This window comes from Phyllopteryx taeniolatus, chromosome 7 (assembly GCF_024500385.1).
Source record: "Phyllopteryx taeniolatus isolate TA_2022b chromosome 7, UOR_Ptae_1.2, whole genome shotgun sequence".
NCBI classification, from domain to species: Eukaryota; Metazoa; Chordata; class Actinopteri; order Syngnathiformes; family Syngnathidae; genus Phyllopteryx; species Phyllopteryx taeniolatus.
In genome coordinates this window covers 13,531,410-13,553,751 of record NC_084508.1, presented here as the reverse complement: position 1 = coordinate 13,553,751, position 22,342 = coordinate 13,531,410, and the positions used below count along the sequence as shown (strand labels likewise).

General features: G+C 41.2%; 3 long non-coding RNA genes across 3 annotated transcripts in view; 2 read left to right on the top strand and 1 right to left on the bottom strand.

Moving 5' to 3' along the window:
* Nucleotides 1-1,543: 1,543 nt before the first annotated feature.
* LOC133480816 (uncharacterized) lies at nt 1,544-6,488 on the bottom strand. The gene is made up of 3 exons (XR_009789373.1): nt 6,353-6,488; nt 1,930-2,040; nt 1,544-1,847 (listed from the first exon to the last, which is right to left on the bottom strand). It is a non-coding gene; the product is annotated as an uncharacterized LOC133480816 (long non-coding RNA).
* LOC133480815 (uncharacterized) lies at nt 5,261-11,010 on the top strand. Its single transcript, XR_009789372.1, has 3 exons — nt 5,261-5,809; nt 6,343-6,468; nt 9,746-11,010. It is a non-coding gene; the product is annotated as an uncharacterized LOC133480815 (long non-coding RNA).
* Nucleotides 11,011-21,315: 10,305 nt separating this feature from the next.
* Nucleotides 21,316-22,342, top strand: part of LOC133481352 (uncharacterized) — a 28,922-nt gene continuing 27,895 nt past the window's right edge. The window contains exon 1 of the long non-coding RNA XR_009789534.1: nt 21,316-21,435. This is a non-coding gene — a long non-coding RNA (uncharacterized LOC133481352). The remainder of the gene's footprint in view (nt 21,436-22,342) is intronic.

Here is a 22,342-nt window from a genome sequence, read left to right as displayed (position 1 = left end):
CACTTAGCGTAGACCGTCCATCCATCCATCCATTTTCTGAGCCGCTTCTCCTCACTAGGGTCGCGGGCGTGCTGGAGCCTATCCCAGCTGTCATCGGGCAGGAGGCGGGGTACACCCTGAACTGGTTGCCAGCCAATCGCCCGGTCTGCCAAATTGGCAAACACGTGCAGCAAGCCTTGCTCTGACACGAAAATCAGACTCGGCCGGCATTCGTGCCCCACCGCAGATGTGCTGTCGATGAAAATCGAGCCCTTGGTGTTTTCCAGTGTTTAAGACTGTAATATCAAAAATATTAAGGAGGAGTGTCAGGAAACAGTAAAGACTAGCAAATGAATGAAGAATTACAAGTGCAATTTTTCTCACTTAATCCCCTGGCCCCCAAAGTGTCTGTGCAAGTACCTGATAAGAAAAGTCGGAGGGGTGGGGGCAGGGTGGCATTAAGACCCCGATTCTACCAGGCTCAGTACAACTTCGCCTCGCCCTGTGATTCCCATTACTGCCCTGTACTCCAGGAGCTCACCTCCGTCTGTACGCCCCCACCAACTCCTCATCCTCCTTTCCCCTTTAACGCTTATAAAGACAAACTCCCACAAATTGACCGCCACCTTCCAAAAAGATGCTGTAGTCGGCGTTTCACAAGCAAAACGACACTCATTTTTGTTTTATTGCAACTTACGCAGCAAATCTTCATGGCCAGCCTTCATTCCAGTCATCCAAATCCTGCCTTTTTACACCCCAAAAGTGTATTTTTCCTTTATTTCTGCCAAAGTCAAGCCATGAGCAGACGTGAATTACACTTGATTTACGTCATAAATACGTATTCCTCCTTAAAAAAAAAATCATTTCATTTTCCATTTCATTTTTAATATTTCAGTTACTTTCCAATGGCATCCCTCATTGCTCCAGCAGGTCTAGCTCAAATGAAGCATCTTTACAACGTGATAATGTCATAAATCATGGCGATGCGACACTTTGAATTAGAAAAGCCGTGAGAGGTCTCAAAAATATGTCATTAAATTCCTGCAAATTATATTACAGTTCATTACACGCGCTTTCATTTACATTCTAAGTGTTGCAGCTCGTAACAACAAAATGTGGCCGAGTAAGGGAAAAAAAAGAAAAGAAAATGAAAGCCTTCCAAAAGTGTAATACTCCGTCTTTTTGAGACCCAGCATAAGCAGAGAGGGGAAGGCGCTATTTGCGGAAATACGGTATGCGAAAAGGAAAAATGATGATAAAACAAGCTATCAGTTTTAGTTTCATGGCTAATTATTATTGTGGTTTACATGGCTGACGTTAGTGCTGTGGGTTCAATTGTCACCCATGTTTGCTACTACTCTCGACAGGATAAGCAGCATGAAAAATGATTAATGGTGAAAAATGTTGGGGTTTTTTCCCCACAAGAAAACAAGTCAGAATCTTACAAGATGTTGTAAATTACAACAAAAATGTAATAATAAGTTTATTTAATAAGAAAAAAGTTGTAATTTTACATGGATAACATTAAGCAAATATCTCCAGAAAAAAACATTGTAATGTGAGACAAACATCTTGGGCTTTTTAGAAAATGGGTTTTTTGTTTTTCTTTTCGAGACAAGAATCCATCCATCCATTCATTTTCTATAGTGCTTTTCCTCATTAGGAGCCTATACCTGCTGACTTTGGGGTGAGAGGCAGATTACAGCCTGGACTGGTTGCCAACAAACAACATGTCAGAGTTCCAATGGCGGAGAAGACCTATAAAACAAATGTTGCACACATTTGATGGAAAGGTTGTTTGACCGTAGGGGGACAGTTGCTGGTTGATGAAGGGGTCCGTGAGCTGGGTCTGGGGACAATGCGGCAGGCTGGGGACAAGGAGCAAAGACAAATCAGGATTGGCATTGAAGTTCTCAAGTACAAATTGACTGACTGGCTGGCTGTACGAACTCCACGTTGCGTATTGACAATCTGGTGGCGTGACGGAGTCCAAGGGCAGCTTAAGAAGGGCAGCTGATCGAAGGTGGGATACAGCTGCTGAGTGACTTCAACTTGCCACACCTGCAAGGACTCACAAACATGCACACACGTACACTCACACGCACACGCACACACACACACACACACACACACACGCACACACTGGGATGGAGCTCAGTGCGCTGAGACAGCAGACCTGACAACCATTCACACTCACATTCACACCTACGGACAATTTGGAGCAGTGGCCGTTCAGCCGTCGATTTGTGGCCCCCAAACTATTTAGCCCTTTTTTTCACACTACAGTTAGACTGCTATCTCACTGGCCTGGAAACTAGTTGGAGACCTGTCGTCTCCTGGAGGTTCTTGGAATCGCGATGAAAAAGAACACGCTTGATTTCATTGGAGACCCTCGGGCGACTCCTCTATATGCTCACTGTAGAGAAAAAAGGTTAATGTAGTTTCATGTCACAAACATCTCTACTTATGCCTACTTCAAGCTCTGAAAATATCAGAACAATCACCCCAATATTTTGGATTTTATGGACATTAAGCATTTTCCTGGAGGCCGTGATCCAGCAGCTAAGCGCAGAGCACGGACCCGATCAAACTTCGGGACACGTCAACCTTGCATTTGAGAGTTCGACAGGAAAAGAAAAGAATATTCTACTTAGGTCACTAATAAATTATTAGTGACAGTAAGTATTCTTTTCTTTTGCTGCCGAACTCTCAAATGTGGGCTGGGCAGCACCTGCATGCAACAAGCGTTATATAATTGTGAAACGCCAAAACATAAATCATGATTAAAAGTAGATTAATTGTCCAGCCCGTACATTAAAAGTTTGGTTTCGTCTTAACTGCAAGCTGTGAAGCCTGTGTGGACAAATTAGATGTGGAAACCAATGTCTCAAAAATGGCATGTTCCAAGTTGGCTGCTACTGTAAAGCAAAGTGGACAGTAAGCAAACCCCCCTCTCTGTTTTATTTAACTATTTATTTTAATTAATTGCCCTGCGATTGACTGGCGACCAATTCAGGGTGTAGTCCGCCTTACGCCCGAAGTCAGCTGGGATAGGCTCCGGCGCCCCGCGAGCCTAACCGGGATAAGCGGTGTTGAAAATGGATGGCTGGATTTTAATTAATGTCAGAATGGTAACAACATTTCATTTTCGTTGGTATTTTTGTTGTTGTTTTGAATGAATATCACAATATTATCTATCACACTTGGCCTGACCGACCTCAATAAATGGACCTTGGACTCTTGGACTCTCTCCCTGTAAAAAATCTTTGTGGCCCTTTGAGATTTGTATTTGAGTACCCCTGCTCTAAAATTGCCCGTAGGCCTGACTGTGAGTGCGAATGATTGTTTGTTTCTATGTGCCCTGCGATTGGCTGGCAACCAGTTCAGGGTGTACCCCGCCTCCTGCCCGATGACAGCTGGGATAGGCTCCAGCACGCCCGCGACCCTAGTGAGGAGAAGCGGCTCAGAAAATGGATGGATGGATGGATGATTTCAAGTCTTTGATGAACTTGACATGCATGTTTTTGGAATGTAGGAGGACATGTACAGGGGGGGACATGCAAACTCCACTCAGGACGGCCTGAGATTTAAACCCCAGAACCTCTCGAATGTCTTGGCCCATGCTGAAACCACCTTTAACTTTTGTTTGATCTTTAAACCAGAAATAACTATTATATATCATTATATAATTATTACCTGATGATACAGGGAAGCTCTTAGGAGAGCAGCTGCTGGTCTCAGTCTGTTACGGTTAAGTTCGTGAGGGAATTTGAACAGAATTAGACATTAATTTAACTTAATTCTTGTATGGTTAGCTGTCTACGTGGCACGGACAGTGCCTAAGCATCGACTTATTTTAATTCTGCACTTTGAGTCTATATATGAAGTCTACTTGTAAATCTTTGGAGGACACGCAGATGCTGCCTACATCAAAATTCTTTCTTTTATATGAAAGTGAGTGCTTTCCCTGCTTCACATTTAAAATGCCAGGAGTTATTGTAAATATCTTAATGCCATTTATATTTAAGTTTTTATATTCCTATTTTATTCATACATGGTGTACACATATGCTTTAGATTATAAATTCACAATAAAAACAACGAACTATATACAAATCATCGAAAATAAATTCCAATGCTATGCATGATGAGATGCATTCATGCACATCCCTGCATAATAAACATCTGCAAAACCCATAACAGTCCTGCATGCCAAGGTCCTTAACTGTGAAAAAAAAAGACATTTGCAGGTCTTTTAAGGTGAAGGGGCGACTGTCTGCCTCAACCAGGTGCACTCTGTTCTGACCAAAAGGAACCAGAACACAAAGTGTACATTCATCATTCATTGGCTACTATAGCGGGAAACAGCTGCCATTACAATATAGAAATATTGTGGCAATCGAAATTGAGCATTACTATCTTTTTGAGTGCTTAACTTTTATATTGGATATTATAACCTTGTGATTTTTATTGTTGTTGTTAAATTTCTTCAAGGTTACTTTTTTTAAATTTTTGCACAGATTGACCAAATGACAGGCAAAATTCACAGCGAAGTTTGATTAATGTTTTCAATTAATTCAGTGATGTGAGAGGTAGATATCATATGCGTATTAATATATGTGGTTTGCTTGTATTGTTTTAAGTAACATATGAACACACACACATACATATATATATATATATATATATATATATATATATATATAAAACATTTTAGTTTATCAAATAAAATAATCTTGCCGTGTTGGATGTGACCACAAAGACGACACTGCCATCTAGTGGAAACAACATATTAATGCTGAAAAACTATTTTGATAAATCCACCGATAGATAGATAGATAGATAGATAGATAGATAGATAGATAGATAGATAGATAGATAGATAGATAGATAGATAGATAGATAGATAGATAGATAGATAGATAGATAGATGGAGTGTTTTTTCTACTGCTGTCTTCTACTTCTGCATGACTTTTTTTGCACACTAGGACAACTTGGGCATACTAGTAGGACAACTACATATTACTAGTGAGGCAAAGCTGTGCACTAGTTGACATCTGTGTGCTACTAGTACTACTGGTGAAGTGCTACACGTTATCTGGTAGAATTATTTCAATGTTACTAATTACTAAGAATTCTAATAGTAGTAGAGGCATCCAATTGTCCTCAATATTAAAACAATTCGGTACACTAGTAGAACGACTGTCATGTTTTTACTGAAATTTTATTTGTATTTTTTGTACAGTACTGCTGTATGACAAGTCTGCACACTAGCAGGACAACTTGGGCTTATTCGTAGGCAGAGGTGGGTAGGAACCCGTTACAATTACTCCGTTACATTTACTCAAGTTGCATTTTGGATAAATTGTTCTTAGTTTTAATGCAGCATACGTTTTACTTTTACTCGAGTAGTTATGTTTGCTTTATGTATGTATGTATGTATTAAGAAGAAACGGTACTTTTACTCCGTTTATTTATCAATTATTGCTTTTTATTCGTGTGCGATGTGTTCAGACTACGGCTTCCGCATTGGGCTTTTTGCTTCAATACAACGTAATTGCTAGCGACAATCACATGACCGAACAAAACGTCTTCTATTGGGCTTCGCGGGCACATGTACAAAAAGTAGATATGGCAACCTGGTAATCGACGTACGTATGTGGCGGCCATGTTGGGGAGGTCGTCGTTACTATGAAGGCAATGGCGCGCCACTAAGTTTAAATTTCACACAACAAAAACAGCAGCTTTCATGCATTGTGTTAATTTGGATGGCACATTCTGCCCAAACGTGGATACTACAGCCCACTTCTAAGTTGAGAAAACAGCTTGCGGTAAGTTTCAGATGTTTTTGTTGTTATTTTGGCTGCGCATGTTAGCCCACATGAGCTCTATTTTATGATAATAAGTAACTGTAAAACATGCATCTTTTGGGGTGTGTGCTAGTCACGCACACACACACACGGCAAATTCACGTTATTTAGTTTTAGTTGTATTTTATTTGACATTCATGCTCTGACAAATGAGAAGTTGCTCACCATTTACTCAGGATTTGATTAGTTTCTGTGCTGAGTACTTTCTTAATCTCACTCAAGTAATTTTTTGGAGGACTACATTTTACACATTACTTTCAAGTAACAGTACTCTTGAGTAATATAGTTGGCTACACTACCCACCTTTGCTAGTAAGACAACTCCATATTACGAGACAAATTAAAGGGCATTTTGGTTCTACCAGTCTATATATGAGGAAATGTGCACATTTGCACGATTTAGGATTGTTTGGTTTTGGTGGAGGTTTGCACGAACCTGTGACCTGAGTGAACAGACGCGAGAGTTAAGACAAAGGGTTTTTTGTTTAAAAATAGAAGCCCTCACGTGTGAACTGGCCTTCTTTTCTCGACACTTGCACCTCCCACGCGCCCTCAGCACTTCCTGCGCCTGCGCCTGCGCCGCCGCACGTTTCCATTGTGGTTCATCGGGCCATTGAGCAGGTGAGAATCAGCACGCTCGCCCCTCTCGAACACGTCTTATGTGACAGTATGATGCGCTTATGTCTCAGACACACGGGCTGCGATAACCACATAGGACATCAATCAAACTAAAGTCAAGTGTTTATTTATTTATTTATTTATTTATTTATTTCAGTTTTCTGCATGGCAGTGGATTGTGACACAAGAGGGCGCTTTAAGCAAACAAAGCCCTTTACCATGCAAGGTGGGCTTCTCTGTCAGGTTCATTGACTGTGTGTGCGCGCGCGCGCTTGACAATCTGTGCGTGTGCAGTGCTGATTGTTATTCTGCGGCCGCAGCTTTGCAGAGCCTTGGTGTTGTCATGCACCCCATTGGGCAGAAATATGGACCTGTACAACGATATAGATATACAGTAGATAGACTTGTACTCTATATATGCCGTACAGTAAAATCCAATGGACTCCTTGCAATGGTACCATTTCCACTGCATATATAATAAATTATATTTATTAACTGTAGACTCTAAATTGCCTGTAGGTGTGAATGTGAGTGTGAATGGTTGTTTGTTTGTATGTGCCCTGTGATTGGCTGGCAACCAGTTCAGGGTGTACCCCGCCTCCTGCCCGATGATAGCTGGGATAGGCTCCAGCACGCCCGCGACCCTAGTGAGGAGAAGCGGCTCAGAAAATGGATGGAGGGATGGATGTTAATATTTAGAGTAGCTGAAAAGAAAAAACAGATTACGTAACAATACATTTAGAAAAAAGAGATGTAAATATGTGGATTTTAATTTGAGTAGTTATTTAAATATTGTAAATCTCTGACTATATATTTTAATATATTGTAATGTGTTAATTTATGTTAATATTTAGAGCTGTAGAGAAGATGCCTAATTTCTTTATTTTATTTTTTAAGCGTAGTATTTAATTAATATTTAAGTGTATGTGTTTGAATATTGAAATTTGTTTTTAAAATTTAGATATTTTAACTTGAAAAATAAATCGTTTGTTTTTATATAATTTCCTAATTATAAACATTAACTTTAAAAATATTTCAATGCGTTTAATGTGAGGAAAGTCATGTACTTGATAAAAAGTACATGTGCAGTGATGATGAGTCAGTAAAACTGTTACCCAAATTTAAAAATAACAACATAACGACATGTAGAGTGTACAGTACATGTTGACCTACATAATATCTATTGCATATTTATTATTGATGGGGTGAACTATCAGATTACCTCAGGCATGCACAGAGCTGTTGTATAATAAGTGTCTTGAAATGGTATGAATGCGATATATACTGTAAGATATGTGCAGTGCAATGATGAGGTGTGCAAGGGTACGTCTTTAAGAGCATCACATTGTTATTCTGCCTTTGTCCACAAGCTGACTGTGGAGGTGGACAGATAGTGGTTGTGGGGGAGGGAGAAGGTGTGTCTGCATGTGCGTGTGTGTGTGTGTGTGTGTGTGTGTGCGTGCGCGCGCCTGTGTGAAATGTGTTTGGAGGAGTCTCCTCCGCTGAGTCTCCAGAGGCGAGTATGGATCGGAGCGAAAGAGAATGAGAACGAGAGAAAGCGAGGGAGTACCAAGAGCATATAGGGCGTCCTCTGCATCCCGCATGTTTTAAGACCCCGGCTCAAGGAGTCAGACATTGATCTTGTTGGGCCATGTTTCTCTGGGAATGTTGTGTTGTGGGGACTCCACACTGGTGGGCTACTAAGCCTCCCATTAAGGAGCCAATAATGTGTGTCACTGTGTGAGGAGCGCAGCTGCCGACGCCGATCCCTCTCGCATGTCAAGCCAATGGAGTGAGTGTTATGCCTAGATCAGACTAGAGGATTTTATCTCCGATATTGGCCCAATTAGCCGATTTCCCAGATCGGGCACGACATATTTTGTGGGGAACGACAAAACTTCTTCTCGTGTGACATAATCCAGGACCAATGACTTGGCCCTACGATAGCCCTACGATGCAAAAATGAAGTATAGCATGTTTGATTTTTGGGATATCTTCCGTGTAGTGTGACATATCAACGACAACTCTCTGACAGCGCACCTTGACGTCAACCAATAGGATTGCGTATGATGACTGGCGCATCGCCTCCTGTTCCTGCTGGTGTCAACATACTTGCTCGCCGTTGTCAACCTTTATTCACGCGCACAAACCAATGTTTACCGAAACATTAGAGCATGATTCGACAGAACGCCGGCATGTTTACGTACAAATGTTAGTGCTAGCACTAGCTTGCTAGGCTACGTAACGTTTTGTTGCCTGCTTGAGAGCCGTATCATATTAAAAGTACGTGAACATACCTCAAGCAATCATTGAATGAACGTCCTCTCCGGAGCACACGTTTTTCCTCGTTTTGTTCTTTTTTTTTTCTCTCCACACAATACATTAGCACGGATAGTTGTTGTCGTTGCCATGGTAACGAGTGTATCCGGTAGTGTTGACCAGTGTTACTGGTATCGGAATACATGTCGTGTAGTGTTGCCACTGTCCGCCCGAGATACGGCAAGATTATATGGCAGTAGTCTTGACATAGTGCAATCACGAAAGACCAAATTTGTCTTGTCGTCTGATCCAGGCATTAGTTAGCCTTGTCATGTCAATACATTTAGTGTTTTCAAAAATGCAGAGCTACAAACCTTTGTCACTCTATGGATATACTGTTGGATATGATTGAAGCTAATTGGGATGACTGAAACGCGTCTGCAGCGGTGATGGTGGAGTGAGGCAAGAAAACATCTAACACATGGAAATAGAGGCTTGGTGAGTCATTCCCTACTCCTACTCCTATACAGACGTGGAGTATAGCTATGTCCATCCATCCATCCATCCATCCATCCCACCCACTTTATTAATTATTTAAAAAATTCATTTAGGTTTTTTAATAATTTAACGAATGTAATAAATGGCATAAATCTGAATTTTAAAGGACTGCCTGAGGAAGAATGACAATGAATATGCAACTCATGTCTAAGGTTTCTATTTCCACAATATCGATAAATTATGAACAATCGCTGGGTGGGTCATCATGCATGTGAGCTTAGCCTCCCGGCGCAAATGCCACACGTGGATGAGAGGATACATTGCTTGCGACATTTAAAAGGAGTCATTACTGCGTGTCCATTGTCAGCATCCTCTGTGTCCTATAATGAGAAGGTGCACACTCAGGACATCAGAAATAGAATATATCGCGCTTAAACATGACACATCTCGTCCGGTGCTATTTGGACCCCGTCAGTCACTGTGATTCACTGTGTGTGTGTGTTTTCTCTGTTCTTCTGCACAGATGAGCTGAATAACCGCGGAGGGCGGTGGGTGAGGGGGCAACAGCAACGGGAACATGGATCATGGGCATGTGTGTGTTTGTGTGTGTGTGTGTGTGTGTGGTCTGTGCCACGTCTATAAGTGGCAGATTGGGCTAAGAGAGGAAGAGATGGAATACTGACTCATGAAGAAGTGCCACATTTGTCACCTCACTTTTAGAAATAGATATATCAGGCCGCTACTTGAAAGAGGAAGGCAGAAATATCACATGAATTGTCACAGCCAACTGGAGGGGTACATCGCAGTGCGTATGACTGTGTGTTTGTGCGCGTGTGGATTTGTTCTTGTTCAAGTTTTATCAAATTTTGAGAAGTGTTTTCCTTCACTAATCAATGCAACTTGTATTATTTTCAGTCCTTTTTTAAGATAGAACCAGATTAATTTACTGTATGTATACTACACTTAGTAGTGCAGATATGCAGTGTTTAGCCTGTTTGCATCAAAATCTATGTAGGAGTTTATACAAAAATAAATCCAGTCTAAAGAGCAAGAAATGCAATTTTTCAGATTGAATTTGATAGCAAATTCCAACAATATAACCGCTTTTTTTTCATAGTATTTCACGTTATATAATATTAAATTTCAGTAAATAATTCAATTGCTATGGTTTATATTCTTTTATTTTATTTTTGTGTAGCTTGGTAGACAGTACAATCATTATTTCATATCTTTTTACCTTACATTACATTTCAATAAATAACGTAACCACCGCCGTAGTGGCACGGTTTTATATTATTTTATTTTTCATTACGTTTCCAAAGATAATAGAACCACTATGATTTATATTACATTATATTACATTGTATATTAAATTTAAATGCAAGAAATAACCACTGTTTTTACTATTTTATTTTTGTTTAAAATTTCAATGAACATAATAATGTCCTTTTGGAAAAGTACCGTATTTTCGGCCCTCTGTATGTTTCAAATATATTGAGGACTGACAATAACATGCTACCTTATCATACCATCTGCTTTAAAGAAAAACACATTTTATGTAATTAGATTTAGTCCAATGTGATGTAATGTTTTAAATACATTGTACAATGTACTGTACAATAAATTGTTTTCTTTTAAAAAAATTTATACAATATTATTTTTATAATACTATAATACTTGACTTTAGAGTTGAATTCATTCTGACACTCTCAAATCATCTTTCCCCATCAAAGTGGATGGAAATGCCATTAATCTGTTCCAGCCCGACAATAAAGCACCCCCCAAGAATGTGTTGCGTTTTTTTTTAAAGGAAAAATAGCACTCTACAATATTGTACTGTATGATAACATACAGTAATATCATCATAGGTTGAAGTGCCACTGTATTGCTACATAAGTATAACAACTTTTAGAATAATAATTTTTACATTGAGAAGTCTTATAGTGTCCATTTTGACTTGTTACTAAATATTGTTACTTGCCTCATAAAGAACCACATGCTCACACTTGAATCCATGCAGTGTTGTGCAAACGAGCCCAGGCTGCACAAGTTAATAAGTTAATTGAGTGACACAACACTTATGTTACGTTCATGGGTCATACATGCTGTTGTGCACGGGTCTCTGTGCAAGGTAATACTGCACGCTGCCTTTTGTTTAGCAAAGTAATGCTTCATTTAAACTGGTAGTCCTGCAATTCCAAGCAAGTTTTCACCATCTCCCAGTGACCTTGTGGGTGTGTGGTGGGTAGTTTTGAGCTGCATTAGTAGCCAGAAGGCATTCAGGGAGAGACATACAGGAAGGGGAAATACAGTTTACTGGTCGCCCACCACTTCCTGCGTCTCTCCCACACTTGCAAGTCCACGGATCCGAGTCGAAAAAACTTGCGTGCTTACTCGCAACAAAACAACAACAAAAAAGAAGTTAAGCCAGAGCAAACAAAAGGTTTCAAGGAGGGTTGGCAGTGTGACATTATTGCGGATGCTGCCCACACGGCCCGCCCATTTTGTAGCTGCCAAGTATGCAGTTACAGGTCACGAGGCTTCAATGTTAACCACAACAAACAATAGAAAAGAGATCAGACTGATGACCTCCAATCCTGACATTCATGATGAGTCAACAAACTTTCATTTCACGTACAGTTTCTCCAATGTGTTTCACTTTGTCACACAAGAATCAAATGAAACCATCCGCTCATATATTGTAACACAAGTGAGTCATATAGCAGCTGGCTGGCTTGCGACTTGCACGAGAAGCTAACTTTGCAGTGTCAATCCTTACTCCGTGCTTCTTCTCGTCAAACAGCACAATTGGATGGACACAGCAGTTCCAAAACGTTTGATTACAGAAACTTGGTCAATAAAGAGTTCCATCAGGAATAGGCTCAGCAGTTAGGCATACACTTGCCGGTGAGATAACTAGAGCCCCTAGACGAGTGACGCGGGAGCTGAGAAATGCAAATCGGGACGTGCACGTTTGCCTCCAAGGTCCAGGCGGCTGTTATGCATACACTTGTTGGCAAGATGACAAAAGGCAGCTCGTGAAGCCTCTCTCGTAGCAAAGCTCAGTCCCTGTCCGAGGTTGTCATGGTAACGATAGCTGTACTTGCCATTGTCCCCAGCAGTGATAAGGGCTGAGTCACTTGCAACAGCCCTTAAAGTGTTGATTTCAGCTGGACAAGAAAACGGGTCTGTGATATATCTGTTTTGATTAAAGCATGTCACAAGTGTGTTTTTGTGACACCAGGGAACTGTTTTTAATTGTTAAAAAAAAAAAATGAAAACAATATCTTCTTGAAGGCGTTTGGTCGAGGTTCCACTTGGCCCCCTTGGAAGAGAAGAGCAAGAATGCAGAAGGAGGATGTAACCAGCAGAGGTCCTTCTCTCACCAAATGTCGCTTCCATATGCAGCCCTCATTGAAGTGGGAAATGTTTGAGCTGAGGGAAACTATGCTTAACAAAACAATAGTAAGGGGGAGCAGTCTTTCAAATTCTATTTAATATTTTGGTCACATTTGAATGCAACGTCGCAGCTATGCAGGGAGAGAGTGACTCATAAGAGGCCCCTTGATTTTCACACATACTCTTGTTCTTGGAAGAGGTAACCACCCACCCCTGCCCTTCAGGGTTTCCCACATCCCCATTGAACTTTCCACCCACTCACAGAGGAATGCACAAAGAGGGAAGAGTGTGGGAGGAGCAGGGGGGTCTGCGAGAGGCAGTGATGGGGCACTAATGGAGAGGAGAGGAGAGGAGAGGAGAGGAGAGGAGAGGAGATGTCAAACAGGGGTGTTAGCTGGCTTTTTTGTTTGCTTTTTGGGAGGTGATGCTTTTAAAGTACATATAATATTTGAAGTAGTCAACATTAAATATTGTTACTCATTAATGTCAATCACTTCTTAATGAGAACTCACTCTTTTGCCAAAAGTTTCACTTTTACAGCCCACCATTTTAACCATTTAGTGCCATCATACCTCCCCATTCACATACACACTACACATATGAGGCTCTCGTTTCGTGACTAGCGCAAATCCAACGCTGCGCTTGATGTAACTCTGCGAGGAGGCGAGCTAGACCAGGTTTTGGTCATTTCGAGGACCTCAACTCTGTCAAGCACATCTCGAAGGGGCACACACCCTTGTTGCGCGGGAACACCCAGCTTGTCGCAAACCGGTCTGCAAAACTGGCAAACCCCACAAACTAGAGCCCATAATGTGAAAAATCTTTCTATGAGACAAAAACTGTACACTGACGTCCAGACGTCATAGATTGTCATGTAATGCTGGTGTGGGCCGGTTGTGCGAGGGCACACCAGCAGATTGCTGATGACAGATGTGCGTTGTGTGCTTTTAATCTAATGACGAAGGCGTGACCGTGACTGACACGATATGTTGCGTTCATGCACGCATGGCTGCGCCTCGTGTGTCAACACTGAAAAATTAACACCTGTTTGCGTCACTTGACTTTGCAAAAACCCAGAACACCTCGTTGCATTTTGTTTTTTGAGCTTCCTTAAGGACTGAATGCAGATTTTTTCACAGTGTTAAACTGCAACATGACTGATAAATATTGAGCCTCTTTCCAACTGAAAAGCCCCCTCCTGTTGGAAAAGTTCCACTTATATTATTAACGCTTTTTAACCATCTAGGGCACTGGTGTCAAACTGGTGGCCCGGGGGCCAGATTCGGCCCGTCACATCATTTTATGTGGCCCACGAAAGCAAATCAAAATTGTTCATTGTGTTCTGGTGTAATACCTTTGAGATATTTGCAAGCATTTTTTTGTTACCAACCCCCCTTTGAAATGTAAGAAATGTAATAGTTGAAAAACATGTTTTTATAGGCTTCTGATTTCAAAACTGGCTATTCATCAATGTGTTGTGTATACTCTATGTAATTACAGTATCTGAGGTAATCTTTCATTTATATGGGTTCACAGTTGTAGCAGCCCTCCAAGGGAAGTCATAACTAGATTCTAGGGTCTTCATGCACTTCACTCATGGTAAAGTTGTGTTCAATAAATTTATTTTGTGGGCCACTTGGACCAAATCACAATTTATGTGTTTGCATGTTGCAGCGCACCTTTGAATACACGCATAATGTAATATCTCTAATATATCTGTATACCTGTACTATCTGTCCATTCAGATACACACATAAGGTAGTTTTATCTGTGCATGATTAAGTTAAACACCTTTCATTGACTGTGGACAATGTACTGTAATATAAATATTGTATATATTCTGTCAACACTGGAAAAATCCCTGTTTGCATCATGTGACATTGGAAAACCCAGAAGACCTTGTTGCAGTTTTAAACTATTTTTTTTTAGCTTGCTTAGAGGCTCGAACGCAGAATTCCGCAGCTAGTGGAGGCATTGCTTATAAAAGGTGATCACTGAATAGCTTCCTGCTTTTAACTATAAACATTTACAGGTCTTCACATTTGGGATTGGACTGGCGCTTATAAAAGGTGATGACTGAATAGCTTCCTGCTTTTAATGATAAACATTTACAGGTCTTCACATTTGGGATTAGACTGGCTGGTTGAACTTGAGTGTGTTCAAGGGCACAGTGCAGCATTGGAAGCTCTGTGACTGGAACATGAGGAAGAGATTTCATAAGAGGAGGCAGGTGGCAGTGACACGAGATATTAAAGCTGACGCTCGCGCTCTCTCCCGCCTTTTGGTGACTCTGAATTTGGGACAGTGACCCATCAGATGGCGCTGTGCTCCCTTTCTTGTATGCAATTTATATTTAATGCAGAGCAGGGATTAAATTGTGAAATGTAAGCATATGAATGAACGTCTCACATTACTTGAGTTCAGATTTTGGAGTAATATTATTGTGGCTCGGGGCTAGAGTGACAGTGCCCTTCTAGATGGTGTTGTTTCCCTATTCTTTTCAATGCGGTTTATATTTAATACGGAGCATTGATTCAATTGTGAAACGTATGTATATGAATTAAAGCATGTCTTAAAATCATATTTATTGTGGTGTGTCTGGCGCAATTTCACTGCCTTAGGGCCAAGAGTGGCATTGTGTTGCCCTTCTTTCTAATATACACTTAACATATACATAATTTACATTAATTGCAGTGCAGCAATCCCAATTGTCAAATGTATTAATTGACGTGTGCCATAAAATTATGTTTATTGTGGTGTTTCTGAAGTAATTTCACTATATTAGGGGCTAGAGCGGTTTTTACCGTCTAGACAGGGCTGTTATCCCTTTGTTTCGAATATGTATTTCATATTAAGCAGTAATTCAATTATAAAAGTAATATATATGACTTGTCTTAGCTTCCGATAGTGTTGTTTTTGGAGTAATTTCACTGAATTAGGAGCTAGAGTTGCAGTGCCCCCCTTGATAGTTGTTTCCCCCTTCTTGTGTGTTTATATGTTTTATATTTACTGTAATACAGTACACTGTTTCAATTCTGAAATGTATGCATATGAATTAACATGTCTAATATTCCTTACCTGTTGATTCTGGAGTAATTACACTGCATTAGTAGCTACAGCTGTAAGATGTCAATGCAACATTTTCAGGAAAAGCCCACTAGAACATCTGAACTTTATTTGGGGTTAATCAGAGACATTTTTAATGGAGGCAGGTATGTGCTAACTCCTACTTAAGATAAATTGGAATATAATTGCCAAGTGGGTGTGCAAACTTATATTCATTGATTCATTCATCTTCCGTTCCGCTTATCCTCACAAGGCTCGCGAGGGTGCTGGAGCCTATCCCAGCTATCTTCGGGCTTCGTACCTAGGCTATAGTGCTGTTTTTGTCTCTTTATGTTGGCCGACCCTTAGTTAATGCCATTTATAGCATTCTAATATTTCCATTAGCCTATGGGGCACAAATGATCATATGCTCCATGAACTCTGCCTAGCAACAAGCGGCTGGGCAAATTCTGTTGATCTACATGGCCGAGTCCATTAGGTAGGTTTTTAAAATGTGACATTTTTTTCATGAATTAAAAATGATTTTCACCAACCTTTACAATTTTAATATACATTTAATTTGATTAAATAAACATAAAATGTGAAATTCCAGTAGTATTTGGTGCAATAATGAAAAACAATAAAAATCACCATGACCAATATTATTTATTTATTAATGTTGTTTTAATTTTACTTTACTCCACCATGTAAGAATGACACTGCAATAGCAACAAAAACAAGAACAAAACGGGGGATGGGAGGGCTTGACCTTTATTTTCAAGGCCCTCTGTGCAGGTCAGCCAGTGTGGCTGACAGTGTGTCCTAGTGCCTTTCAAGCCTGCAGGTCACAAAAGGAAGGCCAGAGGTTCATCCGCGTGAGAGGTTATCACAGCAACATGATGTCCAAAGGTAAACTCCATGCCCGAGCAGGCAGACTGAGCGGGAAGGCAAACAGAAATGGCGTATTTGCCTTTTCTCGAGAAAATCAATGGGCCCAGATGGCAGCTTGTTTCCTTGCTATTTACTCCGCGGCTCCATGACAAGTGTCCTGGCGGCCTCACTTCCTGGCCTCTCGCCCCACAGGTAAGCAGAACGTCGGCCCCTCCCTCGCTCTAAACTACAATGACAGTTTTCACACACGTGAAATTGTGTCGTTCGTAGTTTTGACTAACGTAGTGAAATTCTGTCGTTCGTGCCGCACTTGTCAGCTATCCGGTAAACCGAATAAGGTGATTCCCGCAGCTCATATGAAACCAATTCCTGTCATTGAAGAACCATTTGTGTTTGTGACATGTTTATTTAGACGTTTGCTTGAGTGAGCTATGTTGTGGAATGGCAGGCAGGCAAACGACACACCTCTTTGTAACTGAAATAATCAATCAATAAGGGCTTGGCTTGGATTCCTGAGTTCAATCTTATATATATATATATATATATATATATATATATATATATATATATATATATATATATATATATATATTAGAGGTGGACTTCAATGCATTGATCGTGATTAATGTACAACAAACAAATGAATTACTTGGAAAAAATGTACACATTTTAATTCCATTTTGTGTTCCAAACAACGCACAGTGCACGATTTCCTGGTGCACCGATTACGCTGACGTACACGTGAGAGCTCGGCTACCAAAATGGAGGAGTTGTATGACACAGAGTTGCTAAGACTGATGGGAGGCACATTTTATCCATCCATCCATCCATTTTCTTCACCGCCTATCCTCACTAGGGTCGCGGAACATTTTATATATATTTAAAAAATAAATAAAAAGACCTCAATGGAAGCCTTGATAACCTTGTTTTTGTGCATATGGTGCAAAAATTAGTTTTTGTACCACCGAAGCACAATTTAAAGGCAATACTGTTCTAAAAAAGATATATTTATATTATTATAATCAAGATTAATTAATTACAAAGCCTCCAATTAATTCGATTTTTTTTTTAAATTAAATTTTCCTTTAGTATCAGGAAAAACAAGTCAAATGCTGCATGGGGCACACCATCATATCAATAATAATAATAATCAATTAATCAATCAATCAGGGGTTAGGCTGGACTCCAAAATCTTTATTCTTGTTCTAAACAATACATTTCAGTGCTTCTAGCGCAGCACTTCTGCCTCGCACTTTCGGGGTTCGAGTCTCTGCACTGGCCCGCCTGTTTGAGAGTTTGCCTGTTCTCCCCGCGCTTGCCTGTGTTTTCTCCGGGTGCTCCGGCTTCCTCCCACATGTATGTACATGCATGCCTACTATTAGTTTCAATAAATACTCTAAATTGTGAATGTGAGTTGTCGTTTGTTTGCTGTGATTTGCTGGCGTCCAGTCCAGCGTGTACCCCGCCTCTTGCACAAAGTCTGCTGGGATAGGCTCCAGCTCACCCGTGACCCTATTGAGGACAAACAATAAAAAGTCCTGCGGAACATTGGTGTGAAGAAGAAAGGAGTAAATTATGCAATTTCACTTAATTGGTCCGAAATTTTTTTATTTAATGCAAATAATGAGTCTCGGTTGCTCTATCCATGTCGGTGATGTATTGTGACAGGCAAAACAATTACATGCGCGTCTAGTAGCTGGCAGAAGGTACAAAAACCTGTACATCCACATTTTGTTTGGCGGTATGCTGTGACATTGTGAGAAGTACAGTATGTGCCTTGGCTCAATAAAGGTTGGGAAACACTATGGAAGGATGTACTGTATGTTTCCTTACAACCTCCAAATTTTCTTCCATGGTCATGTCCTTTACTGGTGTCCCAATATATCTTACCATACAGTGTATGCTGTCTTTCTTCCAGCAACTTGCAACAAATTTGTTCATCTGAGACTAAAAAGTAGTCTGAATGTTTTTTTTGTTTTTTCCATGAACAAAAATACATAATGCCCAATGAGACAATGTGTGAGTATTTTTAGGAGTGAGGAGATTCCAGCTTGTTAGTGGAGTCTGGTGTGGAACCATACTTCCCTATGCTGCAGACATACTGTAGAAAGATATTTTTATTCCGATAGTGGCACTTCCTCTCAAGTGCACTAAGAAAGAAGTCTTTTTTTTTTTGTTTTTTTTTTTTTAGTTTTGCTACTGCTTCCCCATTATTGGAAGGAGGAATAAGCCCAGATGGGGGTGGGCCTGGAAAGTCAGCTTTGGAGCGAGCAGGTCAAACAGGCGTGGAGCGTGCATGGGTGGAGGTGTGAGTGGTTATTTTGCGGCGGCGGTATTGCTGTGGGCGTCGCGGGGCGGGGAGCAAAGAGAAGTTCCTGATTCCTCAACCTTGAGCTCACCACTTTTTCTGTCACCACTCCTACCCCTTCTCCCCCTTTTTTAACACTTATTAAATACACATCTTAACTACTGGCTAAGCCATCCTTTCCTTCTCCTCCCTCCACTATGTCAATCCAGCTGTTAAGTCCTTGTTGGGAGGCGTCATCGGCATTGGGAAGAGGTGGGAGCGCGGCTATGGGATCTTTACTGGAAGCGAGGGCGCGTTTTTGCAAGAGAAGTGATTCACTGCACATGCCGTGGCGCTATATAATTTTCCCGGCGATTCATCCGAGAGCTGGCATGACAAGTGAACGCATCACTGGATCAATCATCCTCCCCTCATGTGTGTGAGCTAGATTAAGTACTGAATATTAGCTTTATGAGCGCACGGAACAATAGAAGATTACTGCTATCAAGCCAACTATTAATGTGTCATCCCATTGAATATGGAATATGAAAGGCCTGTCAACAATGGTGCATTATCACACGCACACAATAATAAAGGCATTAAGCCGGGAAGAAAAGGGTGACACACACAAACACACGCACACACAGTGCATGACGGTGGAGACAATAACATCCTGTAATGACAAGCCATTGTTATGTTTTTATTTAACTGCGGTCTTTATAGTTTAATGATTGAATTAATTAAGGGCTCTGCATAGTACAATACCCAAATAAGTAGTACCACGAGGATACAACACAACCATCTGCTGGACAATTTAAGAATCAATAGAAATGGTTACCAACTGGTAAGCACATCTGCCTCACACTTCAGATTGTCGTTGGTTAATATCCGAGTTTCCTGCATGGCGCTCACGTTTGCCCCGTGCTTGCTTGGTGTTTCTTCGGTTACTCCAGCTTCCTACGAACATTTTCAGTATCACAGTTCGCCTCACGTCTCCAGCTTCGGCTATTCCAATTGCTGCCAGTCTAAAAATATTCATACAAGCGGGACCACTGGACTGACTGCGAGGAACGAGGGCAGTAATGTGAAGTGAAGCTCGATTTCTGACGCCAAATTGTTATGTCCAATAAAAACAACTGTGTGATAACGAGAACCTTATTCATATCACAAAACGCACCAGCCAACATCACGACACTTGTGTCGAAACTGTCGTGACATTTGTCAGTATACGGCATTAGGGCCAGATTTATCATAGTAGTTGTGTGTTGATGCACGGCCCTTTACAAAGTCAATGTATACTCGCAGCCGATTAGCTCAGTTGTGTGGTGCAAACAACGCCAAGGTCGTGGGTTTGACCCTCTACTGGTCAGTTGTGCAGATTTCCTGATTTTTGGGCTAATGAAGATTATCTTACTTTACAATACTGTATGGATACTACAAGCATATGGAAATAATCTACTGAACATGAGAGAAATACCACAGTCACTTGCAAAATATGCATGTCTTTCACACAAGCACAAGTGAAACAGAGATATGCTTAATATGTTTTAGTTTGGCAACGATGCTTTGGAATACAAGATGAGACTGACCGGTTCGTTGTGCGTGGCTCCCGCTAATTACAGCAACTACGTTGAGTATCATGGTGGGATGTAATTCTAATAATTTGTTTTTATTTGTTCCTATACTTGTCTGTCAAATATATGTCTTTATGTGAAACCAGTCTGGTGCAAAAAAAGGTTGGGGACCGCTGTACTGAGCTGAAAAAATTCAACTTGACTTTCATCACATTATTGTCTACCACAAAATATCGTAACCCCCCCCCAAAAATATCTCAACCTTAACAATCAGCCATTTGCACCTTACTTGTATAACCTTCAGTCTGTGATTGAAGTAGGTTGTGCCAGTAAAAAAAATTAAAATAAACAAAGGAATATTATATTATAAAATATTATATTTTATAGTATTTTTAAAAATTATATGAAATGTAATATTACAACTGTTTTTTGGTTTCTTTGCTTTTCTAAATAAAAATAAAGAATGTAGTTTGGCTTTTGCTCATAGACGGGGCTCCAGCTCTCCATAACCCTGTACAAAATAAATGTGATAGAACAGAATTTTAGTTGTGGGCCACATTGGAGTTGTGTTTTTTTTCTCAGAGGGCCGTTGTGACTCTGAACCCATATAAATGTTGCATCGCCTCATCATATTATTACATATACACACAAATTGATGGACAACTTGTTTTGAAATCAGAAATCAAGGATAATAGTTTGTTCAACTATTGTTCAAGTTACTAGTTGAAGATGTTTAGTAACAAAAATACTTTCGTGGGAGTGTATTACACAACGTTGTACCTGCACAGGACTGGGTTGGGCTCAGCAGGGAGATGCAATCACTCGCCACACTGCGTGAGACACAGACAAGTATGTGTGTCTGTGTGTGGTCAGCGAGACGTTACACAATGCAAGCAGCAGACGGTGATATTTGAATGTGCTGAGTGTTCTTTGGCGACGCAATGTGCAGGTGGCGCGTGTGTGCGCACTGGAAAGAGATGACCTTATGATAGAGCAACGGACTGAAACACTTGACAGGTCGCTCACCCCAACACATAAACACAAACTTGCTATCTGCTTGTCCTTCTGTCAAGAACATGGTTAGGGCGACGGCGAGGAACGCAAGGCAAGAACATGGTGGACCCAATTGCAGGGAAGCAGGGAGGCAAGGCAGGAGTGCGGGAATCTCAAAATAATAATATTTAATCACAATGATAAAACAACAGGCGACTATGACAAAAACAACAGGCGACTATGACAAAAACAACTGGCGACTATGACATGGCAAGACATGTGACAACGACAATGAACCGACGAGGACTGAAAGAACCCAGGGAACTAAATACAAACAAATTGACGAGACAACGAGGAACACCTGGACAAGACACGAGTGGCTGGAGAGAGCTGATTGGTCGACACAAAATAGACGAGAACAGGTGGACACAACAACCTAATGAGCACACGACAAACATGGAACACAGGAAAACATGGAACAAAACTAAACACAACCCAAACCCAAAACACAGACCATGACAGTACCCCCCCTCTAAAGGAACGGATCCCAGACGTTCCCCAAACAACAACCAAAAAGTCATCAACCCAGGGTGGGCGGAAGGGGGCCTGGAGGAGGGTACAGAGTCCACCCCTCAGGTCAGTTTGGTGGCCATCCAGGCCACCCGAGGTGAGGTGCTTGGCTGAGCGGTTCAGGAGGTCGTCCAGGACGCCAAGCACCAGGGTCTTTACAGGGCCATTCAGGCGGACGGCCACGGTGCCGAACCCAATGGTAATGCAGGGGCCAGGCAATAGGGTTGGGTGGCGGCCGCTGGAAGAGCGCCGCCGGAGCGTGGTCGGGTGGCGGCCGCTGGACGAGCGCCGCCGGAGCGTGGTCGGGTGGCGGCCGCTGGACGAGCGCCGCCGGAGCGTGGTCGGGTGGCGGCCGCTGGAC